Source organism: Loxodonta africana, chromosome 8 (assembly GCF_030014295.1).
Source record: "Loxodonta africana isolate mLoxAfr1 chromosome 8, mLoxAfr1.hap2, whole genome shotgun sequence".
Lineage (NCBI taxonomy): Eukaryota > Metazoa > Chordata > Mammalia > Proboscidea > Elephantidae > Loxodonta > Loxodonta africana.
The window spans coordinates 14829980-14857517 of record NC_087349.1 but is presented as its reverse complement, the minus strand read 5'-3'; positions in this window follow the sequence as shown (position 1 = coordinate 14857517).

Here is a 27538-nt window from a genome sequence, read left to right as displayed (position 1 = left end):
ATCTTAGTTGCAAACAGTAGAAACTGCTCTAGCTGATCCAAGCAGAAAAGGAGTCATGAAAGGCAATGAGATGGCTCATAGGCTCTTTGGGAAGGCCAGAGAGCTGGGCTTGGGAGGAGAAAACTGGAACCACATTGAAGGACTTCTCCAGCAAAGGCTCCATGCCCCTGCTGCTGGGCAAGACCCAGTAGGTTCCACTAATGAGAGTGGCCACTGGGTGGCAGGGCTTCTGCCACCAAAATCCCAGCAGGCAATGGTTTGGTAGAGTCCCAAATCGGCCATCAATCCATCCCTTCCCCTGTATCCATGCTCTCTTACCATGGAACCTTTCGTGCCCTCCCACCTGACTGTGGGCTCAGCCAATGGGATGCTAGGAAATGTGACACAGCAGAGACTTGAAAAGAACTTACACGAGGTCACTCACAATACTCAACGCTGCTGTTGTGGTATGAAAGCAGCCATAGACTACATGAAAATGTATGGGCATGGCTGTGTTCCAAGAACACTTCATTTACAAAAGTGAGCAGCGGGCCTGACTTGGTCCACAGGCTGGAGTTTGCTGACCCCCATTCTACAGCCATGTCTTTGGTGCCCTTATTAGCAAGTGGATGTCCAATGGACATTAACGACAGTTTGTATAAGATGAGAGAATTGCATATCTAATACACTCTAGTTTGAAGAGGCTAACCCACATGCAGACCCTGTTGTTCCATCATTGTACCAGGAAGGAACACCTCCCTTAGACCACCAATGCCTTGAGTGAGTGGGCTTGCCTTGTTGAAGGGCATCGTCTTCCCACCTACCACCATGCCTAGCACATGGCAGGAGCAGCACATATTACTAGATGTCCACCAAACACATTCTCCCCTTCTTCCACAATAAAGCATTGTAGATAGATACATAGCCAACCAGCCAGAATTTTCTTTTCCTAGCTTCCCTTGTAGGGTGGCCATGTAGCTAAGTTCTCAACAATGCAATGTGAGCAAAAGTGAGTTCACCTTCTCACCTCACATCCTTAAGAGGATGTCCTTGGATGATGCAAACAGTTAAGCACCCAACTACTAGCTGACGGATTGGCAGTTCAAACACACCCAGAGGTGCCTCAGAAGACAGACTTGGTAATCTGTTTCTGAAAGTCATAGCCTTGAAAAGCCTACAGAACACTGTTCTACTCTGCACCCAAGGGGTCTCCATGAGTCAACAGCAATTAACAACAACAATCCTTAAAAGGAAATTCCTGCCCTGGACTTACCTTCTCTTTTCCTCTTCCTTCAAGCTGACACAAAGACATTCCAGAGACCTTGCTCTGAGCATGCAAACGAGGATAGTGCTCTGAAACAGTGCTTCTCAAATTCACTTATGCTTAAGAATTACCTAGTTACCTGGAGAGCTTGATAAAACAGATTCTTAGGCCCCACTACCAGAGATGCTGGTTCAGTGTCTCTGAAGTGGGGCCTGAGAATTGGCATTTCTAACAGTAAGTACAACCAGAATGCTTCTTAGAAGCAAGGATGGTGAGACTACATCTTATATACTTTGCACATGTTATCAGGAGGGACCAGTCCCTGGAGAAGGACATCGTGCTTGGTAAAGTAGAGGGTCAGCAGAGAAGAGGAAGACCCTCAATGGGATGGATTGACACAGTGACTGCAATTATGGGCTTAAGTATAACAACGATTCTGAGCATGACACAGGACTGGGCAGTGTTTTGTTCTGTTGTACAGAGGGTCACTATGAGTTGGAACCCACTCAAGGGCACCTAACAACAATAACAATAGGCTCCCAGGTAATGCTGGTGCTTCTAACCCCTGGACTTTGCACTGCCCTAGGGGGAACCTGAGTAACAATAGGGAAGGAATTTGGGCCACTGAATGACCTTCTGTAACAGAGAAGAGAGAGATGAACTTCCTTAAGCCAGCATCAGAGTGTCATGGCCTCCTTGTTACTGCAGCTTAGCCTTCATCCTGATTGATTCAGCTGGTACTCAATAAGTGCTTGCTGAATGACTGAGTAAATGAACCATTGTGTTTATGCGGTAGGATCGGTGTGAACTGCTTGGTTCTTCTGGGCCTAATTCTTTCTCTTTCTACTTCCTCTTCTGTTAGTCAGAGGCCAGTCCTAGTCACCGAATGGACCGGACAGAAATCAGTAGCTTCTGTGCAGTGAGAGGCTCCCACTGCTCCCAGCGCCAGGTCCTCACTGCCACAACTGTTGCTGCTGTGCACATAGGCCCCCATGCAGCGTGCAACCACTCCAGACCCTAAGCCTCCAGTTGAAGTCCACTGTTGACTGGCCATTTCCATATGGAGTTAAAGGACAAATTCCGCCCCAGAGGATGATGGGTGCACGGGCTTGCCAAGTGAGATCGGGTCCAAGTTCATGAGATGAAGAAGCAAACGGGTGCTCTCTGACCAGGGAGGCTTTGCTGAGGTGGAAAAAATGCTGGTCGTGACCACTTCCTTCTCTGGATGCTGCCTCAGAGTTGAATCCTGGCCTGGCCCAAGTCTCAAGCAGTGATCTGGGCCTCAGTCATTCCAAAACACACACCCTCTTCAGAAATTTGTAATTTCATCATTTCTTGACCAAATGACTCCAACCGCAGAAAGGCACAAATTTTCCATTGGGATTTATCCTGCCGCTCTCTTTCAGTGGGTAGATTCTTTCTCTCTCTTCCTTGCTTCTGAAACCCCATTCATTATCTGAAGTATAGGTTTTTCAAAACTAAGTATAGTGTAAACTTGTTATTAAATATACATATCTTGCCTTTCTGTATTTCTAACTCCACTTACAGAGGTGAGAATTGAGACACAGAACAGCCTATGGCTTAGAAAAGCTAAGTAAGTTTTGATTTGGCCCACAAATCCTAAACCGGGCTTTGACGTCTAAAGATCTAGGATTACCTACCCTCTCTCCCACCCTCAGTATGGCCAGACCCAGATGTATTAAGCCAGGAACCTCACTCATTCCACAAGCGCAGGCATCAAAGACCTTCAGTTTCTGGTTGCAGTTGAATGCTAGTAAATTTGAAGGACAAAATGGAACTGTTTCTTATACAGGCAAATCATTTGTAATAATTAAGAACAATTAAGTTAATGAAAAGCAATTAATCCAATGGTAATCCTGGCCATTAATTTTATTCCCAGAGTTAACACATGGTACAAGCATGCTTCTTGAGTTCAGATAAAGAAGACAATGTGAAGCTATTATTAAATATAAGCAGCCCCGGTGGTGCAGTGGTTGAAGTGCTTGGCTGCCAACTGAAAGGTCACTGATTTGAGCCCATTAGCCACTCTGTGGGGAGAAGATGTGGCAGTCTGGTTCCGTAAAGATTTCCAGCCTTGGAAGCTCTATGGGGCAGTTCTATTCTGTCCTATAGGGTCACTAAGAGTCAGAATCGACTCAACGACAGTGGGTTTATTATTAAATTTAAAGTAAAACAACACAGAAAATGCTAGACGGTATAAAGAATGCAAGTAGAAGCCCAGGGCTGAGGGAGGGAAGAGCCTAGGGAAGGTGGGGATGTGTGTGGGGAGGCTGACAGAAAGGGGAGGACTGTCCTGTGGTGCTATGCCAAGTTGAGACGTCTCCATGTTGGTGAATGCTGAAGGGGTAAGACAGAGCTGGTGCCTCCCCCAGCAGTCCTGAGCCTGGACCTCCAGGGGCTGTGTTGGAGCCACCCACCCTCCACAGGGAGGAACCATCCGGCTCTCCCTTACAAAGCAAGAAATCAAGAATGACTGTTCATTTCCTGGAACACTCAAGACCACAGGGGAGTTGGCAGAGTCAGGGAAAGCTAAGAAGTTCGGGACAATGGGAAGAAGTGGGAGGTGGGGGAGCACAGTGGCCACCATGTGTCTCTCCTACCAGGCAGAATTCTGGAAAAATGCATAGAGGGGATTTGAGATGGCCTGTGGCCAAAAATCAACGGGGATGCTGCAATTTCTACCCATATGTTCAGATTACTCTGGTCTAAGGATTTCTGCCTTAAAAAGATCAAAATACTATTTGTTCTTGTTGCTGAGTGCCGTGGAGTCAATTCTGACTCATAGCGACCCTATACAACAGAGTAGAACTGTCCCATAGGGTTTCCTAGGCTCGTAAGCTTTATGAGAGCATATGGCCAGGTCTTTCTCCCACAGAGCCTCTGGGTGGGCTTGAACCACCAACCTTTCAGTTAACAGACTAGCACTTTACCATTGAACCACCAGGACTTAGGATACCTTAAAAAGGCCTTGAATGAATGCCTAATAAGACCACAGGCGGCCATGTGTCTGTCAGTTTGCTGTACTGTGGTGGCCCAGAAGAAGGACTGATGCCTTTGAATTATGGTTTTGGCGAAGAATATTGAATATACCATGGACTTCCAGAAGAATGAGCAAATCTATGTTGGAAGAAGTATAGCCAGAATGCTTCTTAGAGGCGAGGATGGTGAGACTCTCCTGTACTTTGGACACGTTATCAGGAGGAATCAGTCCTTGGAGAAGCACATTGTGCTTGGCTAGGTAGAGAGTCAGCAAAAGAGAAGAAGGCCCTCAGTGAGATGGATTGACACAGTGGCTGCGACAATGAGCTCAAACATAGCAAGGATTGTGAGTATGGCTTGGGACCAGGCAGTGTTTTGTTCTGTTGTACATAGTGTCGCTATGAGTCGGAACTGACTTCACAGCACGTAACAACAAGATTGCAGGATCTCCCCCGACCACCAAGGAGAGGTGCTTTCCCCTTTTCCCATCGCCGATGCCTGAAATTCCTCTAATAAGATGCAAAATATTTATTAAATCATCAGAGATACAATTTCAAAAGCCAGCACCACCAGGGAGGAGGCTATGCTGAAGAAAGTCATTCACTATGGGAAGGTAGGTAGTCAGTACACTGAATCGCAGGTAAAATTATTGGTAGCAGATTCCTCCCTGTTTTGACAGAGGAAACGGGTGCCGGGGAGGAGACAGGGCTGCCTTAAAGAAAGGCCTGGAAAACAAAACTGTTGACTTGCAGACAACACAAAGGGTTGGCCTCCTTTATCTTCACTTGGGATGCAGGAGAGACAACAGTCCACTTCCAACTGTGCATGCAGATATCTTTGTGTTGTTGGGCTGTTGGCGACAGATAATCTTGGCTATACTTTATGGAGATTATTGGTTCTTTTAAAACAGCATTGTATGATCATCGTATGGCATCACTATTTGCGATGCTATGGATCTGAGATGGCTGGAGGTTCAGTGTGGTAAGGTGTGGAGGGGCCTCAGGAGCCCATGAGTTGGGTTCTGCCCAGGCTCTGCCACCATCTGGCTGAATGACTGGGGCCAGTCACTTCATCTCTCTGGGCCTTAATCCCCCCCAGCAGTGTTCAGAGCCCTGTCTCCTCCTTCTTTTTGACTTTAATTTTTTTGTCTGAAAATATACACAGCAAAGGATATGCCATTTTGACAAATTCTGCATGTACTATTCAGTGACATTATTTACATTCTTCAAGTTGTGTAACCGTCCTTGCAGCCCTTTTCCAAATTATTTCACCACCATAACGTGAAGTCACTGCCCCCTAAGCTCTTCATCTAACCTTTCGAGATACTGTTGTCAATTCGATCCCACGTAGACAAATTTTTGAGAGAGCACAATGCTCAAGGCAGACATTCTTTGCTAATGAGGCTAAACGGTTATTTAGTTCAAAGCAGACTTCCGGGAAAAGCTTTGGTTTAAGGTTTAAAGGTTATTTCAGGGCGATACTTTTTTTGAAAACAGAACAGCTCAGGGGAAGCAGAGGAGGAGCCCCAGATTTCAGCTCACTGAGCTCTGTCTTCCCCTAGTCTGTTGCTGTCTCTTCAGAGTTCTGGGACATTTTGGAGTGCCCTGGCCTAGATGATGGCTGAAGTCCCTTCCCCCTTCTCCACACCACCCCTCTCCTCCCCCCTCCCCAGTTCATCAAAAAGCAACTTCTGCTGTAAGAACTTCACCGACAGAATTTGAGGACCTGGCTGTCCTGGCTTGGAGCAAGGCACAGATCCCATAAGCCTCATTCTGCTCCTGGGCCAGACGTAGAGCCAGAGGAGGCTGCTACTAACAGGCCTTGGGCTTTACCAAAGGCGAAAACCCCCTTTCCTAGCTGCATGGGCTGCAAGAAGACGTTGGGGCTCTTGGAATGTTTATTAGGAATTATTTTATTGGGATGAAATTGACAACAGCAATGCGGAAGATTAGATAGGAAACTTACAGGGCGATGAGTTTATGTTAGTGGGGGAGGAGCGACTCAGAAAAGGAGGGTGAGAACAGTTGTACAACTTGAAGAATGTAATCCGTGTCACTGAATTGTACATGTAGAAACTGTTGAATTGGTGTATGTCTGCTGTGTATACATACAACAACAACAACAACGACAAATTATAATAAAAAATAAAACAAACAAGAAAGAATTATCTATGTGAGGTCAGTTTCGAGAAACAGGAACTTCAGGGTCAGACCGGAAGCTGTGTTTTAGGGTCAATTGTTACTGTGTAAACACTGTTCCCAGGCCTTTTTCCATGGCAATGCCGATAATATGGGGAATAAAAATCTTTAAAGGTTCTCTTATCTTTGGAACATTTTTGACTCCCTAGTGGAAATGTTACTCCAATTTGTAAATAGTACACTAAATAAACTTTTAAGAAAATTCTTTTATTAAGAATAACTTGTATTCATTGCTTTCTCTAGGAACAGTTGTGGAATCTCCTGACTTACAATTCAGTTCTGCCTTGCTGGCCTGGTCCTTGTGCTCATCCGTCTCTGCTAGCCTTGAGACCTGATGATTAACGATGTCTTTGGTGTTTCTCCTGCATATCCTAGATGACTTAAACAAGTAGACTAACACCCCTCCTGTGTTACCTGAGTGGAGGTGTCACCCACGCACACCCCACTCCAGTGAAACACAGGACAGCAGACAGGAGGGTTGTGTTCCTGTCGTATACCTGCTACTAACTTGCCCTGTGGCCCGTGTTGGACAACCTCATGGGGCCCCGCTGTCCCATCTGTGAGTTCTAGGCATTTCTGGAGCACCCGCCCTTTGGGGAAGCAAACTACTAAACATTGGAGAGAATAAGAGGAGCCTGGTGGCACAGTGGTTAATCACTCAGCTTCTAACTGAAAGGTCAGTGGTTCAAACCCACCAGCCACTCCATGGGAGAAAGATGTGGCAGTCTGCTTCCATAAAGATTTACAGCCTTGGAAACTGGGGGCAGCTCTGCTCAGGTCTATAAGGTCACTATGAGTTGGAATTGACTCCACAGCAGTGGGAGGGAATAAGAAGTAACATTAAAAAATGAAAAGCAGTGAAACATGTTCCTCAGGGCTCTGTGAAACTCAGAGTCGTGCCCAAAGCCACACCACATACAGCATTGCAGACTCTTAAGAACTGGACACGGGGAGAGGAAATTGTATTTGAGCAGAACTATCCTGGCAAGGAGAGGTAGAGGGAAACCTCAAAACAGGGAGCCCATCTAGCTGAGGGCAGGAGGAATTCAGACAGAGGTGGGACAAGGACCTGTACGAGGTGTTACGGCTTTCCCCCCATGAGAGGCAGCTTCAGGCAATGGGAAGAACTTGGCCTGGGGCTGCGGACTGGGAGACCCAGGGGCTGGCAACAGTCCTGCCCTTGACTTGTCAATGAGAGGCTGTACAGTATGGGTGGGGCACATGGCCTGGAGGGCCCTTGCTGGACCCTACAGCCTATGCCTTCCTCCTTGCTCAGCCCGTGTAGAATAAACCTGATGGCCTCAGAGGGGTCACAAGGTCAATAGGCACGTGCCCCTTCATTCTCTGCAGACACTTTAACTTGTCCTCAGATCCTTCTAGACGTCTCCCAGGTTGATGGTTGGAAGTCATTAGAGTAGTTCTCAATGACAGGAAGCCCTACCTAGTAAACCTCGTGATAGTAACACTGTGTGGAACATGTTCTGTGCAAGCCCTGCGTAAGCACTTTGTATATGTGAATATATGAAGTAAGTGCTAGTATCAGCCCTACATTATAAATGAGGAAACTGAGGCACAGAGCAGGTAAGTGTGCTGCTCAAGCTCACACCGCTGGTAAGTGCAGGAGTGGGGCACTCAGGCAGCATGGCTCTGGAGCCCATGTGCTAAACTGCTATGCTTTACCACCTCTCTGATATAAAACAAAAACAGCAGAGGCACAATAACATATAGGAGAACTTCTTGGACATTTTGTGCAAGGAGTGTTTTCAGCTCTTGAGAGAGAAGCAATGCTGAGATTGTGGAGAAACTGGAACTAAAAGGTAGAAACAACCTAAACGTCCATCGGTGGATGAACGGATATAGACAAAATATAGAGAAAATGTGGTACCTACCTACCATGGAATATTATTCAGTCCAAAGTCCTGACATGTGCTCCAATATGGATGGACCTTGAAAACATTATATTAAAGTGAAGGAAGTCAGTTGGAAAAGGACAAATACTCCATGATCTCACTTCGATGAAATAAGCAAATGTAGAGAAACCAAAGATTATTAGTGGTCATCTGTGGTGGAAAGGAGCGGGGAGGGGAGTTATTGGTCAAAGGGCATTGAGTTTATGTTAAAGGTGGTGAAATAATTTGGAAAAGGATAGCAAGAATGGTTGCACAATTTGAAGAATATAATCAATGTCAATGAATAATACACATAAAAACTGTTGAAAAATATAAATAATTCTAAAATAAAAGAAACACAAGAGAAAGCCAGGGGAACCAGAGGGTGGTGGAGTGTGGTCACGGCACCTCAGATGGCGCTTGGGAGTCTTGGAGGATGTCTAGCTGCTACACATAAGCATGGTTGCCATGGTGTCTATTTCTCACTAAGCACTACAGTGAGCAATGTGAAGGTGTTAAAAAAAAAAAAAATTAACAGCTACAAAGATCATTTGCAACTTTAAAAAGAAGCCAGCCACTATAGGAATCTGGAAATAATATCTCCTTAACTCAAAGGGCTGATGCATTGGTTTAAAAGGGGTTGGCTTTAAAGCTGGTACATGAATTTACTGGGGCCATTGGCAGGGATGCTAACAATTTATGGAATGCATTTTTGGAAAGGATTAGGGGAAAAACATGTTGTGTCTTACGAACCCATGGCTAGGAATACAGCTCTGAGGGGTGAGCATTAAATATCAAGCGTTCAGTATGCATGGTTTGAAGGGAATCCATTAGCCCTCTTTCTTCTCCTTCTTTTCTTTTTCAGCCCTTTACCCTCAGGATCAAATTCAGGCCGAACCGGATGTGCCTAAATCATTTCCATCTGACTCCCAGCACGGCCCAGGAGGCCTGGCCTTGTGGCGCAGCTCCCAGGGAGCGAGGTTTGTGAAGGGACCAGGAAGAGCCACGTCGATAGTTTCTGCTCACCCGGGTTCCAGGTCCCACTAGCACTGTCTCGCTGAGTTTCCTCTCCCAGCTAAGTTTAAAATAAGGAAGAAAGGCCATGGATTAAAATAAGGAAAAACAAACCCTTCATTCTTATTCTATTTCTCTTCCCCTTCCCCTCCTCAGTGTGTAAACAACGTGCTTCCCACACGCTAAAAACCAGGTGTTGTTGAGTTGACTCCAACCCATGGAGGCCCCGTGTGTGTCAGAGCAGACCATGTGCCACAAGATTTTTAATGACTGATTTTTTGGAAATAGATTGTGAAGACTTTCTTCCGAGACACCTCTGGGCGGACTCGAACCTCCAATCTTTCAGTTAGCAGCCTAATGAGTTAACCATTCGCACCACCCAGGGACTCCTCACATACACCCCATTGCCATCAAGTAGATTCTGACCCATAGTGACCCTACAGGACAGAGAACTGCTCCATAGGGTTTTCAAGGTTATAAATCTCCATGGAAGCAGACTGCCACATCTTTCTCCCTTGGAGCAGGTGGTGGGTTTGAACCACTGACTTTTCGGTTAGCCACCTCATGCCTAACCACTGTGCTGTCAGGGTTCCCTACTCTTCCACACAGTAGGGGCTTTTTAACAACAGATGGGTAAACTGAGGCGGGGAGCAGTTGGCTGAAGTGTCTTATATAACTGGAAGAGGGAAACATATGTCTCCGTTCAGGACAAAGCCCCAGTAGTAACCGGGTGTTAAATGAAAAGGAAACCCCAGACTGTCTCAACAACTGCTCTGTAACCGTCTCTGGGAAGGCTGCGTGGGGCCCCCTTGCCTGAGCCCAGCTTTTCACTGCCCCCCATGACACAGAGAGGTCTGCGTTTATCTCCCCACTGCCCAGGCAGGATCATCAGGCACAGCACACCTGATAGAAAGGATTTCCAGCTTCTCCTTAAGGCAGCACTTTAAGGGTGGAGGTTGGACAAGCTGGGACTTCGGGGGAGGTCGAGGCTGAACTGAAATGGGCATGGATGTGCCTGGCAGCCCAGGGTGCTGGGCAGGGCATGCGCAGAGCTGCTGCAACTGCCGGGAGGGCTTGTGCAGCGCGGACAGTGTGTGCTTCTCAACACGCTTCTCCAGGGAGGAACCCGGAGATCCCTGCATCCAACCTCTGGTTTTACCGGTGAAAACAAGGGGACCTGGTGACTGCCCACAGGCAAGTAGTGAGTGAGGAAATAAGGGGTTCCCAGGCAGGGCACACCCCCGAGCTAGGGCAGGGAAGGGGGATTGGTTACGTCAAGGTTGTGTGTGAGTTCAGCCTCTGCTCCTGAGGAGCTCAGTGACCTAGCCGATTCCTTCAACCCTCTCGGTGGCAGTTTTCTCACCTGTAGAATGGAGATAATAATAGTACCTCCCTCGTGGGACTCTTCTGGAGACTCTGAGAAGGCATTTGCCAAGTGAGCAGCACAGCATCGGTCCAGAGCCACAGTCCACTTTACGGGAGGCTCCCTCCTTTCCTGACAGGCTTCCAAGTGCTTTACATGTTGCATTATTTGACCCTCATGAGAACTCTGTCGGGGCGCTGGGTGACTACAATCATCGTGATTTTACAATTGAGGAAACTGAGGGACAAAGAAGCCACAGACCTAGCAAAGGATAGAGCTGGGATTTAACGTCAGGCAGCTGGGCCAAGGAGGAGCTCTCCCACACACCTGCTGCACTGCCCCCCGCGGCCAAGACTCAATGTGCAGTTCTGGAGATGTACTTCCAAAAATTCAGCCATGTAAACCCTACGGAGCACAGCTCCGCTATGACACGCATGGGTCACCATGAGTTGAAGTCGACTCAACAGCAATTGGATTTGGAGCTTGTGGGTAATGCAAACGGCTAACGTGCTCAGCTGCCAACCAAAGGCTAGAGGTTCAAGTCTACCCAGGGGTGCCTCGAAAGAAAGGCCTGGTGACCTGCTGCTCAAAAAACCAGCCATTGAAAACCCTGTGGAGCACAGTTCTACTCTGACACACATGGGGTCACCATGAGCCCAAATTGAGTTGATGGCAACCGCATTTTGTTTGTTTGTTTTTCCCTGCTGCCATTGCTGCTCTTCACGCTGCCCCTTCTCCATGCTCTGGCAGCTGGGGTGCCCTGAGTCGGCTCACTGGAGGCACTTGCATATGAACTTGAATCCAGACACAAAAGCCATCCCCCACGAGCTTTGCTGTAAGCGACGGGGCTGACTTCCCTAGGCTCTCAGGACTTGAAGGAGTGCGGTGAGCAGCCAGTCCATGGGTCCCACCTTCTCATCACCAGAAACACCTGTCATCACCTCCTCTCCTCCACCCCCTGGGCCCCTTTGTTTGGAAAGATTTTGGTACCAATCAACTTGTATTTGTTAATTAGCTGATCCATGTTTCCATTAAAAAATAATCAAAGATGTACATACAGTTGCCATTGAGAGATACTGAGCAGCAAAGGATAACCAATGTCATCACGTGGGGTTAATACAATTCTGGCCCAAAGCAAGCAAAATGTGACATTTTAATGAGCCTGAGCAGGTTTAGAAGGTAGGGGTAGGCCTTCAAGGGGACTTTTAAAAATACTGAGCATAGTTTAAGGGCTCCTAAGCAGTTAGGAATCTCAGGCTGTACTTAATCCAAAAGATTCTCCAGATTCCAGAAAATCCCCCATAAAACACAAATGCCCTTTAATACATGTGTTTTTGTTGGCCTAAATCCCTTTTTCGATATCTTAATCCCATTCTAACTTAAAGTTCGATGTTTACATGGGAATCTCTAAAATTTAAGGAGATCCAATTGCATTAAAGTATTTCTATGCACATATGGTACCCAGGTGCATAATAAACATAGAAATAATTGTATTACAGACAGTGTCATGTAGTTCCTTTCCAGGCTATTCAGTCTCTGTCTAGATAGATAGGTAGGTAGGTAGATACACAGATAGACAGGCAAGCAGGCAGGCAGGCAGGCAGACAGACAGATAGATAGATGATAGACAAATGGAGAGATGACAGATGGATAGACAGACAGATAGATAGACAGGCAGATAGACAGATAGAGAGATGATAGATAGGTAGGTAGATAGATAGGGTCTCCCTTGCCCTCCACTTCACCAAAAGTGATGTCCTCCTCCAGCTATTGATCCCTTCTGGTGTCGTGTTCAAAGCAAGTGAGTGGGACCATGTTCTGTTGTAATGCGTGTGGTTTTCATCAGCTAATTTTCAGAAGCAGATTGCCAGGGCTTCCTTCCTAATCTGTCTTACTCTGACAGCTCCACTGAAATCTGTCCACCATGAGTGACCCTGTGGGTATTTGAAATACTGGTGGCATAGCTTCCAGCATCACAGCAACACGCATTGACACGCAATTGACAGATGGATGGTGGCAGCCTCTGTCTTTGTTGATGTTATGTGCTGTTGAGTCGATTCCAACTCAAAGCAACTCTATAGGACAGAGTAGAACTTTCCCACAGGGTTTCCTAGACTGTAATCTTTATGGGAGAAGATTGCCAGCTCTTTCTCCAACGGAGCAGCTGGTGGGTTTGAACCGCTGACATTTTGGCTAGCCGTCAAGCTCTCAACCATTGCACTGCCAGGGCTCCTCAGCTCCTGTATACCTACCCACATATTTTCAGCCATTCCCCTTCTCTTATCCAGCCAGTAGCCCCACTTCCCATCTCCCTTTCCTTGCTATCAAGTTCATAGTTCAATAAGCTCTCAATAAACATGTACCAAGTACTGTATTAAGCAAGCACTGGGGTTAAAAGACAAATGTGCTTGGATGAGGTTAAAAAAATGTGCCCAGCTGCCAGCAAAAGGGCTGGAGAGTCGAGTGCACCCAGAGGCACCTTGGAAGAAAGGCCTGGTGATCTACTTCTGAAAAATCAGCCATGGTAAGCCTATGGAGCATAGTTCTCCTCTGACACATGTGAGGTCACTTCCTCCTGTCCTTAAAGAGTTGATGGCCAAGTGGAGGAGTGGATGGAGAAAGAGACGATAATGCCATGTTCAGGAGCGACTGCCAAGCCAAGGCGGAGGGGGGCAGACTTCTGCCAGGTTGAAGGCTATACTTAAATAGGTGCAATTGGAGTTGGATCTTGAAGGCTGAGAGGGGGCTCCCCAAGAGAAAAGGGCCTCCAGTGATGGAGATTCCAAAGGACGAGCAGACCTTGGGGACTGGGAAAAGCTTGAGGGGCTTGTAGGTGGGAAGCCTGGTGTGAGCGCAGCAGCTGGGGTCGGGGGGAGGTGGTTAGGCACAGACTGTGAACCAGGGGCCAGGTCAGTTTCTTTCTTTTTAATTGTGATAAGTATATATGTAGAAACCCTGGTGGCCCAACAGTTAAGCTTGTTACATGGGGTCGCTGTGAGTTGGAGTCAACTTGACGCATCTAACAACAACAGCAAAATACATATGCAATAAATGGTTTGCTGTTTCAGTGTTCTTCACATGTATAATTCAGTGCCATTAATTATGTTTATCATGTTGTACGACCATTAAAAAACAAAAAACTCTCACTCACGGTGACCCCATGTGTTACAGAGCAGAACTGAGTTCCACAGGGTTTTCTTGGCTGTAATCTTTACAAAGGTAGATAACTGGGCCTTTCTTCCACAGAGCCACTGGGTGAGTTCAAACCATCAACCTTTAGGTTAGCAGCCAGCAGCAGATCATCTGTGCTACCCAGGGACCTGATCAACCATCACCATTACCTATTTCCAAATTTTCCCATCATCCTTAATACAAGCTTCCCCTCCCTCCCACTCGCCCCTGGTAACCACTGATAAACTTTGGTCTCTATACACTTGCCTATTCTAGATATTTCATATAAGCAGGTTCATACAATATTTGTCATTCGTGACTGACCTATTTGTCTCAGCATAACGTTTTCAAGGTTCATCCATGTTGTAGCATGCATCACGACTTCATTTTTTTTTTATGGCTGAGTAATATATTCCATTGTCTGTATGTATCCAGTTTTGTCATCCATTCATCTGCCGATGGACATTTAGGTTGTTTCCACCTTTCAGCTATTGTAAATAGCGGTGCAATGGATACAGTTTTAAAGAGGAGGCAGAAGAAGATCCACTGCTCATTTTGGATGTTTCCATCAGGGTATGTGGGTGTCAAGGTCAGCCATACAGCAGGCATTGGAGGCATCATGGAACATTCTAGTAAGAAAGGGCATTTAGAGGTGACTCACCATGATTTTCAAATTGAGCCCACTCCCAAGAGGTGTCGCAGGGACAAGGGACAAGCGCAGGGGGAAGGGCTCTGGATGCCACCTGCCTTTCTTTAAGTTAAGCACTCAAATTTGATACATTTTTGAGGGCTTTCCTGAGTTCTGATTCAATGATTTTTTCATGATCCCACCCTCTTCCAAGTAGTCTTCATGCTTGTCTTCTTAGTCCATGAGCTGGAGTCTGAGGACCTGTCCAGGCCCAGCTGTCTGAACATATCTACCACCTGCCTGTCATACTTCCCAGGATCCTTCCCTCACAGTGTCATTCCTCTTGGTGAGAAAAGTGTGTTGGTTTTGAATCCATGACAAAATAAAAACAGTGCTGGAGAGGCTCAAATGCAGTCAGAGAACACTTTAACATGGACCATTTGTTATCTGATAGATGAGACAAGTCCCCTGGCAAAAAGCTTTGGGCTAGAGAGCAGGGACCACTGCTCAGGGAGGGGGCATCAACGAAGCTGCTCTCATTTAGAGGCTTCCCTAAAGGCTGGAGGTTCAAATCCACTCAGACCTGGCTATTTGCTCCCGTAAAGATTATAGCCTAGAAGACACTTCGGGGGCAGTTCTACCCTGTCACATGGGGTGGCTATGAGTTGAACATTGACTCAAGGACACCTAACAACAATACCATTGTTTCTTAGTGAGGATCTGGAGTTGCAAGACGTAGAAGGAAGAGGACGACAAAGATGAGAAGAGGGGAGGAGTGAGTGGTGAGGGGCGAGGGGTGAGGGGTGAGGAGAAGAAAAAGGAGGACAAGGAAAAAGGAGTGTGGAGAGGAGGAGGAGGTGGGGGGAGAGGAAGAGGAAGAAGAGAAGAAGAAGAAGAGGAAGGGAGAAAACATAGAGCCTCTGGGCATCTGAAAGTGAACGTGAGGTCCCTGGTTCCACTTCCCGGCCCCCCTAGTGCAGGTACCATAGAAGAGCAGCTCTTTTTGAGAAAAACAAAAAACAGAAAAGTAAACTAAACTAAGAGAAGAAAGCCAAACACTGAATTTTCCTTCCTCCCTTCTTGTCTCCAATCTTGGAAGTCATTGCTCCTTTGTCTTGAGGTTGTTGGTGCCTTCATGTTCACGTCAGGTGGAACGAAATACCCTTAGAGGAATGGTTGGCTACAACAATGCATATTTTTCAGACCTTAAGAGGGAAATTGACATTTTAGGTAAAAATAATGTCTATGGCACATTGCAAAGTGAAACATCTTCTGAAAACAATTTCTACTGTCTTGAAATATTGCAAAATGTGAAGAATGCAAGTGTCCTCTTCAGCAAAGTAGCTTGTTATGAATGAGCAGTGAGAGAAAGGTGTAAGAGCAACAAACTGGGAGGGGGTGAGAGAGCATCAAGCCCCCAGATGAGGACCAGGCTCAGAGAGGCCATGTGCTTACCTCAGGCTACACAGCTAGCTGTGAAGCCAAGAGAAGAATCCATGTCTCTTGACCTCTACCATGATTTTCGAATTGATCTCACTCCCAGGAGGCATCTCTTCCCCCCATACAATGTTGCCATCTAGATTTTTGGCCATTATTCATTGGGGATGTCTAATTGGCAGCATAATGAAATTTTCTGAAATTCATACTGCAAAAAATGAACCAACTTCAATTTTTTTTTTTTTTTTTGGCTTGTGTGGGTGGAATGTACAGACATTTCACCACCAGACGCTGTTTTAGAGTCTTAAAGAAGTAGGGAATCAATGAGATTTTGTGCTCAACCTCTCAATAGAGGAAAGCACTGTGACAACAATACACAAGTGACATGCACACACCTTTTACCTCCAACCCCTGTATTTCTCAGGGTGTGGCTGAATTTATCTTGGATATTAGGTAGGTGTATTAATTTCCTAGGGCCGTTGTAACAAGGTACCACTAATTTGAGATCTTATAAGAACAGGAATGTATTGTTTAACAGTTCTGGAGGCTGGGAGTCAGAAATCAGAGTGTCGACAGGCTTGGCTCCTTCTGAGGGCTGTGAGGGCGAATCTGTTCCATGCCTCTCTCCTAGCTTCTGGTGATAGCTGGTGATCCTTGGCATTCCTTGGCTTATAGCAGCATCACTCCAGCCTCTGCCTCCATCTTCATATGGCTGTCTTCCCTCTGCGTCTCTCTCTGTATCTCTTCTCCTCTTTTATAAGGACACCAAAAACCAAATCGAACCCACAGCCATCGAGTTGATTCCTACTCATGAGGACCCTATAGGACAGAGTAGAACTGCCCCATAATGTTTCTAAGTCTGTAAATCTTTACGGAAGCCAACTGCCACATCTTTCTCCCATGGAGCTGCTGTTGAGTTGGAATCACTGGCCTTTTGCTTAGCAGCTGAGCGCTTTAAGCACTGCACCACCAGGATTCCTATAAGGACATCAATCATATTGAATTAGGACCTACCCTACTCCTGTATGACCTCGTGTTAACTGATAACATCTTCAAAGACCCTATTTTCAAACGAGGCCACATTTATAAGTACTTGAGGTTAGGACTCCAACATATCTTTTGGAGGGAAACACAATTTAACCCACAACAGTATGTTAGTAGGACTTGGGGAATGGAAAGGAGGTAAGAAAGGAATAAAAAGGAAATTGCTGCTTGCCGAAGGCCATGACATCCAGACACAACCACAATTAACTCTGATCTGCCTCTCTTCTTGCAGGGTAGAGACCATCAACCCGTTACTTTTGTGAGAAAGAGAAGTGTTCTATCTAAAAGAGGAAGATAATGAGTTTGTTGAACGAAATGACTCTTTGTGAAGGAATGTTGTAACAAGTCAACAAAGAACCACTACACATGAGACGAGAAGACAAGGTTGTGAGAAAACATGTGCATTTGCAATGGTATTTGCCAAAGTGGAATTTTGTCTGGATGTTAGCAAGAAGAACTGATGCCTTTGAATTGTGGTGTTGGTGAAGAATATTGACTATGTCACGGACTGCAAGAAGAATGAACAAATCTGTCTTGGAATAAGTACAGCCAGAATGATCCTTAAAAGTGAGGATAGCAAGACTTCATCTCACATACTTTGGACACACTATCAGAAGGAAGCAGTCCCTAGAGAAGAACATTGTGCTTGGTGAAGTAGAGCGTCAGCAAAAAAGAGGAAGACCTTCTCTGAGATGGACTGACACTGTGGTTACAACAATGGGCTCTAACATAGCAACTACTGTGAGGATGGTGAAGAACCAGGCAGTGTTTTGACTCAATGGCACTTAACAACAACATTCGCATAAGGACAGTGTAGAAGAAGTAGAAACTATTCTTTCCTTTGGAGCAAATGTGATACTGGGTTTTATAGAGAATGGCAACACTTCAGCTTGCATACTTTGGACACATGATTAGGAAAGATCAATTGCTACAGTAGGACATCATGGTAAAGTGGAGGGTCAGTAAAAATGAAGGAAATCCTCCATGAGATAGATCGACACAATAGCATTAACAATGGACTCAAATATACCAATGATCGTGAAGATGGCACAGAATTGGGCAATGTTTCATTTTGTTATACTTAAGGTCGCCGTAAGTTAGAACCAACTCGATGGCAACTAGCAACAACAAAGCCTTTGACACTGATCTTCATAACTCCTCCTTCATACATGTCCTCACAGAATCAATGTCAGCATTTCAAGTTGCTTTGAGGTAGTATACTATCTTGGGAGGAGTTGAGGTACAACCCCTTTTTGGTTTTCCCTTTTGGTAATTACACCGAAATTCACCAAGGCTGTCAGGGATGGGTTCTGGGTCACTGAGTTAAAGCCAAACGGACTGGCTCATCTAGAGATCAAAGCATTTAGCCCAGCAACATTGAATTAGATATTAGACGTCCAAAGTTCTGAAACTGTGCCTCCATTTAGAACAACCTTGTGCCTCCAGGCTGCACAGTCTCCAGGACATTCCAGGACCATGGATGTTTGGTGTTCACAGCCCTGATCATTAAGCCATCTGCCCAGGAACATTAAATGTGAGATCAGAAATCTCTCATATGTGGCAATTTGTGCCCATTTCCTCTTACATGGTCATTGAGGGGCATGATTTGGAGACCACCCTGCAGCTTTAGGAGTCCAGGGTTGAGCCTGTCCCCCTGCCATGGGAGGATGGAAGACATGGATATTGAAGAAGAGATGGAATTGGCTAGCTGTTGGTAATACAGGTGCTACTTGTCTAAGGTGGGAACTGAGGAATACTTTTAAGAGACTGAACATTTTTTTTGTTTAATCAAGAAAACCATGAGGGGCCCCAGAAAACCCAAGCAAGAGGCAAATGACTATTGCTTTGCCTCCACCAGATATCTGTAAAGGCTGGGAGGAGCAGCCTCACGGGGTCAGGGAGATAGGCTGGCATCTTGCCTAGTCACCGTGAGATGACAGGGCACTCAGATCTGCTGGTTGACTCCTCAAGCTCCCTAACTAAGCTCCAGGGTGGCTCCTTGACTTGGAGGAGAGCATGCAGAGCTCTACAGAAGGGGCAGCTTTGTCAGGAGGTGGGGAGACCCCTGGTTTGCTTGGCCCTGGGCACCATCCCACAGCAATACTCTCTAAGCATCGTCATGGGCAGAATTCTGCCTTGGAAACTGAGGGGAGGTACAAGGAATGGAAAGGTTCTCTCCATGGCTGGGGATGGAGGTCTGAGCTGACACAAAACTAGTCAATAAAAATGTGAGTGACCAGAGAAATGAAGATGCATGCCACAACATGGATGACCCTTAAAAACATCCTGCTGAGCCAAATCAGTCAGTTGCAAAGGGGTGAACACTGTATGGTCTCACTTATATGATATAAGCAAATAGAGACTAAAGCTTCTTAGTGTTACCAAGGGTGGAAGGGAGGGGAAAAGGGGACGTTTTTGCTTAGGGGTACTGAGTTTATGTTAATGGTGGTGGAACAATTTGGAAAAGGATAGCGAGAATCGTTGTGCAACTTGAAGACTGTAATCAATGACACTGAATTGTACATGTAGACATTGTTGAATTGGTATATATATATTTTTTGGTATATCTCCCTCACAATTAGAACAAAATGTAAGTGATGGAGACTTTTGCTATCAACTTCAGCTGTACAATCCTCTCCCAATTTAAAGATGAGGAAACTGATGCTGAGAGGTGGACAGTTGCGTGCCCAAGGTTACAGTTAGGAAGAGGTGGAGCTGGAAGCTGAATCTTCAGGCTTGGAGCCTAACTCTAGCTCTTTGTGCTGCCCATCCTGCCTGCCTCTTCTTGCAAGGGGAAAGAAGAAGTGATAGAAGCCAAATAGATGGAATGTTTGAGTCCTAATCCCCTCTCTGAAGCAATCAGTGCTTACAAATCATCAAGATAGCCTGTGTACTTTGCCTTTTTCTGCTCACATGCTGGCCACTAAACAGTCGCCATCAAGTCTACTCTGACTCACGGGGACCTCATGTATGTCAGTGTAGAACTTCGCTACATGGGCTTTTCATGGCTGTGACCTTTCAGAAGAAGATCACCAAGCCTTTCTTCTGAGGCATTTCTGGGTGTTCTTGAGCTGCCAACCTTTTGATAAGCAGCCACGTGTGTTAAGCATTTTGCACTACCCAGGGACTCCATGCTGAGATCAGTCCCTGGAGAAGGACATTATGCTTGGCAGAGTACAGGGTCAGTGGAAAAGAGGAAGACCCTCAATGAGGTGGATTGACACAGTGGCTGCAACAATGAGCTCAAGCATAACAACAATTGTAAAGATCGCGCAGGACCAGGCAGTGTTTCGTTCTGTTGTGCACAGGGTCGCTACGAGTTGGAACCGACTAGACGGCACCTAACAACAACAACAACAACAGGTTGAGTCCTGCCTCACTAACAGGACTGCAGCCCATCCTCCCTCATTAACATCATAGAGGCAGGATTTACGACATATAGGAAAATCACACAATACCAAGAATTATGGCCCAGCCCAACTGATACACAAATTTAGGTGGCGGGGGGGACATAATTCAATTCATGACACAGGGTATGGATTGGCTTGCACTGAGCAAGGTACGCACGGGCTTAGTTGTATTTACTTGCTAATCTGTAGTAAGCAATTTCAGGTGGTGAGGGCCAGGTGAAATCGTGCACTGCAGATTGGTTGGAAGGCACAATTGGGCCTGTGTGTACTTTGCTTTTCGGGTAATCTAGCCTGCACACGTGGTAATACTTTGAATGCTGCCAGGGGCCCAGGGGTCTGGGGTTCTTGCATAATGAAAGGTGACTCCCAGCAAAGAGGTCCCTTTGCTGATGAGCAGGTGGAGGTGCTAAAACTATCACAGTTATACAGGGAGGAGCCATGGGCCATTCCTGACACTGCATTTAGGTTGTGGTAGTCCTGGAGACCCATTCTGTGAACTATTTCAGGAAGCAAGAGAAGTTTATATCCTTTCAGAAGAGTTCAAGGTACGCCTTGGAACCAGAAGTCATGATCAAACCCCAGCTCCACGGAGGAGTCTTCTTGGGGCTGTTGAGACCTGGGGGAGAATCACCTGTCCATCCAGAATGCACTAGAGAGGAAGGTAGCCGATCCAGAACTAGATACTCCATGTTGTTGTTGTTAGTGGCCATGGAATCAGCCTGTGCCATCACTATGATTGGTTGTAGATCAGACCATTGTGATCCACAGGGTTTTCAGTGGCCCATTTTGGGAAAGAGGTAACCAGGTCTTTCTTCTTAGACTGCCTTAGTTTGGAGGTCCACTGAAACCTCTTCAGCATCGTAGTAGCAATACACAAGCCTCAGCTGAAGGAGAGGTGGTAGCTATCATGAGGTGCATTGGTCAGGAATCAAAACCAGGTGTCCCACATGGAAGGTGAGCATTCTACAATGGAGCCACCAATGTCCCCTAAGACACTCCATTGTAGCACCTGCCAACTCCCTTCCTTATGGCTTCAATACTCACCACTGAAGGTGCTTGGCTAACTGGAGGAGGTGTGCAACTGCTGGTCCCCCAGTGGCCTACCTTGCACCCCAGGGAAATGGCCCTAGGAGGGTGTAAGTAACTTTCCCAAAGTCCCACCAAAGTAAAGAGCAGTGCTGGAATTCAGACCCGAGCCCGTCAAACCCTAAGGCCACATTGCAGTGTATGACAAGTGCCATTGGGACATTGTCAAGCAAATAAGGAAGGAATATTATGTTTGTAGTTATTGCAGCAGTACATTGACGGGGAACTGCCAGAAATTCAAGCTGGATTCAGAAAAGGACGAGGAATGAGGGATATCATCGCTGATGTCAGATGGATCCTGGTTGAACACAGAGAATACCAGAAAGATGTTTACCTGTGTTTTATTGACTATGCAAAGGCATTCGACTGTGTGGATCATAAAAAATTATGGACAACATTTTGAAGAATGGGAGTTCCAGAACACTTAATTGTGCTCATGAAAAACCTGTACACAGATCAAGAGGCAGTCAGAAGAAGTATACAGAACAAGGGGATACTGCGTGGTTTAAAATCAAGGAAGGTGTGCATCAGGGTTGCATCTTTTCACCACATTTATTCGATCTGTATACTGAGCAAATAATCTGAGAAGCTGGACTATGTGAAGAAGAGTGTGGTATCAGGATTGGTAGAGTACTCATTAACAACCTGTGATATGCAGATGACATAACCTTGCTTTCTCAAAGCAAAGAGGACTTGAAGCCCTTAACTGACGAAGATGAAAGACTACAGCCTTCAGTATGGATTATACCTCAACATGAAGAAAATAAAAATCCTTACAATTGGGCCAATAAGCAACACCATGACAAACGAAGATAAGATTGAAGTTGTCAAGGATTTCATTTTACTTGGATCCACAATCAAAGCCCATTGATACAGCAGTCAAGAAATCAAAAGACGCATTGCATTGGGCAAACCTGCTGTAAAAGGCCTCTTTCAAAAAGCAAAGATGTCACTTTGAGGACTAAGGTGTGCCTGAACCAAGCCGTGATATGTTCAATCGCCTTATATGCATGTGAAAGCCGGGTAATGAATAAGGAAGACCAAAGGAGAACTGATGCCTTTGATTATGGTGTTGGTGAAGAATACTGAATACACTATGGACTGCCAGAAGAATGAACAAATCTGTCTTGGAAGAAATACAGCCAGAGTGCTCCTCAGAAGCAAGGATGGTGAAACTTCATCTCTCGTACTCTGGACATGTTATCAGGAGAAGGACATCATGCTTAGTGAAGTAGTGGATCAGTGAGAAAGAGGAAGACCCTTAACGAGATGGACTGACACAGTGGCTGCATCAATGGGCTCCAACATAGCAACGATTGTGAGGATGGTGCAGGAGCAGCAGTGTTTTCGTTCTATTGTCCATAAGGTTGCTACGAGTCGGAACCGACTTGACAGCACCTAACAACAACAGTTACTGAAGAGCCTTTCGCTGAACCTCAAATGCCTTGTCTATAAATGGGGCTTATGACACCCACCTCCAGAGTCACTGTGAAGGCTGACTGAGATAACACATGTGTGCCAAGCACCCACCATTGCTTCCGGAACACAGAAGACTCATAAAGCCTAATGGCTACCGGTTTTATTGTTGTTGGAGAGTAGAAATGCGTAGGTTAGTTGAACACTGCGTGTCCCATTATCTATGGGAACTGAAAAGGAGTTACAAATTGTCGCTCTGTCCAATTCAGACAAATCTTTAAACTAACCAACCAACAAAAAGAATGAATTTTAGGGATGTTTCTAAAATATTGGAAACCCTGGTGGCATAGTGGTTAAGTGCTATGGCTGTTAACCAAAGGGTCAACAATTCAAATGCGCCAGGCACTCCTTGGAATCTCTATGGGGCAGTTCTACTCTGTTCTTGTAGGTTTGCTATGAGTCGAAATTGACTAGACGGCAATGGGTTTGGTTTTTTTTTTCCCTATAAGATCGGATGGGATGCACGCTACTCAAGACTATTTTGAAGAGTGAAGCAATTCCCAGAGTTGCAAATACAAGCGCCCAAACCCAAACCAAACCAAACCAGTTGCCATCCAGCTGACTGACTCACAGCAACCCCATGTGTGCAGAGTAGAACTGTGTTCCATAGGGTTTTCATGGCTGTGACCTTTTGGAAGCAGATTGCCAGGCCTTTCCTCTGTGGCAGCTTTGGGTGAGTTCAAACCACCAACCATTTGGTTAGCAGTTACATGCTTAACTGTTCATGCCACCCAGGAACTCCACCAACAGCCGAGGGAAATGACCAAGGACAATGAAAAGAATAATATGGTACCCAACCTGCCAAGACAGAAAGTAAGAACAGACATTCTCCATTCAGCATGTAATGAGCACATACTGTGTGCTGAGAACTGGGCCAGTCCCATCCAAGCCCCTCTTGGTAGGGCATTTCTGGGGCTAGAGAAGGACCTGAGGCCCTGCGGACATGAGTGGACCACCGTACCTGTCCGTGCTGACTGAGGAGGCCACCCAAGGAGCCAGGGCAGCAGATGTGGCAGCTCAGCTAAAAGGTTTTCAGGCATAACAACTTTTCCTCTGAAGCACAGTTACATTTATTAAGAAAGCTTTTGCAGATGAAAGTTTGCTGAAATTGCAACATCTGTTGTTGAATTCCAGTGGGAGCCATTCTCCCCCGATGTGTGGGGGTGTACATTATTTGAGTAGAGAATGCTAGAAAGATGTGATTATTCCCATGAATCCAAAACAGAAAAAAAGTTTTAATTTTTTCCCCTCTTGCACTTACATATGTAGCTGTTATAGTTTGTGTAAAGGAATATCAAAGAAAAAAAATTTTTTTTTGCAATTTCACAGTGTACGTTGGACAAATGTTATACTGTAGCTTTTATGAAGTAGTTTTATGAAGCGAGTCAGTAGATACAGGAAATGGCTTCCTAATATTCCAGCGTCCCGTAAGGCAGTGGCTTCAGACGTTGGAAGTCATGCGCCAGAATAACTTCTTTTTTTTCAATTAGGGAACGTGGGGAGCAATGAAAAGTTGACAACAGTTTATTCTGCCAAATGAGAGCACTAAAGAAATCATACCATCTATCATCAGTTTTCCACAAAAGAAAGGGCATTTTCATATTTAAAAAAAAAAAAAAAGGATAAAAACATAAACTAAGAATAAAAGCAATTCATTTCCAGGAAAGGATAATAGGTAATCTTAACCTTGTGGCCTTAACCTTGAAGTTGTCAAGGATTTCATTCTACTTGGATCATAGTCAACACTCGTGGAAGCAGCAGTCAAGAAATCAAATGATGTATTACACTGGGCAGATCTACTGCTGAAGACCTCTTTAAAATCTGAAAAAGTCAAGATGTCATGTTGAGGACTAACATGTGCCTGACCCAAGTTGTGGTCTTTTCAATCACCTCACATGCATAAGAAAGGTGGACAATGAATAAGAAAGACCAAAGAAGAACTGATGCATTTGAATTGTGTTGGTGAAGAATTTTGAATATACCATGGACTGCCCGAAGAATGAATAAATCTGTCCTGAAGGAAGTATAGCCAGAATACTCCTTAAAAGCAAGTATGATGAGACTTTGTCTCACTTCCTTTGGACATGTGAGGGACAAGTCCCTGGAGAAGGGCATCGTGCTTTGTAGAGGGTCAGCGAAAATGATGAAGACCCTCAGTAAGATGGATTGACACAGTGGCTGCAACTATGGGCTCGAACATACCCACTATTGTGAAGATGGCTCAGGACTGGCAATGTTTTGTTCTTCTACACACAGGGTTGCAATGAGTCAGAGACAACTCAGTAGCGCCTGTCATGGTTTGAATTGCGTCCCCCCAAAATAGCTGTCAACTTGGCAAGGCCGTGATTCTGAGTATTATATGATTGTCTACTATTTTGTCTTCTGATGTGATTTTCTTGTGTGGTTTTTTTTTTTTTTTCTTGTAAATCCCATCACTACGATGTATTTGAAATGGATGAGTGGCAGTTATATTGATGAGATCTACAAGACTAGATAGTGTCTTAAGCCAATCTCTTTTGAGATACAAAACAGAGACGCAAGCGGAGAGACATGGGGACCTCATACCACCAAGAAAGCAGCGCCAGGAACAGAGTGCATCCTTTGGACCTACAGTCCCTGCACTGAGATGCTCCCAGACCAAGGAAAGACTGAGGCATCACAAGGACCTTCCCCCAGAGCCAACAGAGAGAGGAAGCCCTCCCCTGGAGCCAGCGCTCTGAATTCGGACTTCTGGCCTACTGGACTGTGAGATAATTAACTTCTCTTTGTTAAAGCCATCCACTTGTGATATTTCTGTTATAGCAAAACTAGATGACCAAGACAGCACCTAACAACAACAGCCTTGCGGTATATTCTAGCTTCGTTGTGGCCAACACCTGTGTTCTTTTTTCCCACAGCATGCTGCAGGGATGAATGGTCCAGCCCCTGTGCAGTCAGATGGGGTTGTGTGACTCGTTCTGGCCAGTGGAAAGGCTGAAGGGAGGCTAGCCATCTCTGAACCAGGTGGCAGAGCCTCGGAAGGGAAGGAGCTTGGTTCCCAGAATGTCCATGTGGAACAGTCTTCACCTTCATAGTCAGAAGCTCTGGCTTTCTTACTGGCCAGCTGTGTTTTCATAGGCAAGTAACTCAACAGCTCAGAACTTTGGTTCCTTCATGTCATGAACGTTATACATGAACGTTGAGTTATTGGAAATGTTTTGAGGATAAAAGAGGTGATGTATAAATAGAATGATGAATAGTATGATTGTTATTGTCACTTAAAGGGACATTGCATAGCCTGTGAGAGTAATTTCAGGTAAGGATTTCCAAAATGTGTGGATTCAGGAAAGTTAATTAGAATAAGTTTTTCTCCTCACAAACTACTACCTTTCATTCGTTGTATTAGTCCTGGAATATGGGTCAGCAACTCAGTCACACATTGCCATTTGAGGGGTTAATAAAATGGGTGACAAATGGACAAAGACTTTTACAGTTTCCAGCTTCTTCTTTAACATTTGCAAAGCGCAAGAATGCTATTGAGACAGAAATGAAAGGGAGGCAAAGATTTAAGATGGAAAGGACCATGACGGGCACCTGAAGTTTCTTTTGGATTAGGCTCTGGTTAAAGAATGGAAAATATTTTTGCAATGAAAATTCTTGTCATTAAGCCAAACACTTTTTTTGGATTAGATTCCTCTTGAGAAAGCTGAAGACCCTTCCTGGGCTAGGCACCTTTGCTCTTTAGGGACTGGCATTCCCTCTGTGCAGCCCTGGTAGCTCAGTGGTTAAGTGCTTGGTTGCTAACCAAAAAGACCAGTGATTAGAACCCACCAGCTGTACCTCCGGAGAAAGATGTGGCAGTCTGCTTTCACAAAGATTACAGCTTTGGAAACCTTATGGGGCAGTTATACTCTCCCCTGTAGGATCAGTATGAGTCGAAATCAACTAGATGGCAGTGGTTTGGTTTTTTGGTATCTCCTCTGTAAATAATAATCTCAATATGGCCTTTCTGAGTCCGGTCTTTCTAGGATTTAATTTTTCTAACTAGATTGGTACAGGACTAAACTTCCAAGAAAGAGTTAAATATCTAAACATCTTTGTATTCTCCCTGTCTCTTAATCGCAAAAATACTATGTTTGCAGAATATATGGAAAATGCAGAAAAGAATAAAACTAAAATCATCCATAATCAAAGTTCGATTTTGAGTCTTTTTAAAAGTATTTTTGCTATGTATGTAGATACAAAGAAATTCATACACATACATCCATATATGAACATATGTACAAACATACACACACACAAATCCCTGAATGGTGCAAATGATTAAGTGCCTGGCTACTAACCAAAAGGTTAGTAGTTCGAGTCTACCCAAAGACTCCTCGAAGAAAGACCTGGCAATCTTTTTCCAAAAAATCAGCTATTGAAAACCCTGTGGAGCACATTTCTACTTTGACACACATGGGGTTGCTATGAATCAGAGTCTGAAGTACTGGTATGAATTGAATTGTGTCCCTTAAAAAAAAAGGTTGAAGTCTGTCTTAGTCACCTAGTGCTGCTACAATGGGAACACCACAGTGGATGCCTTCAACAAAGAGAAGTT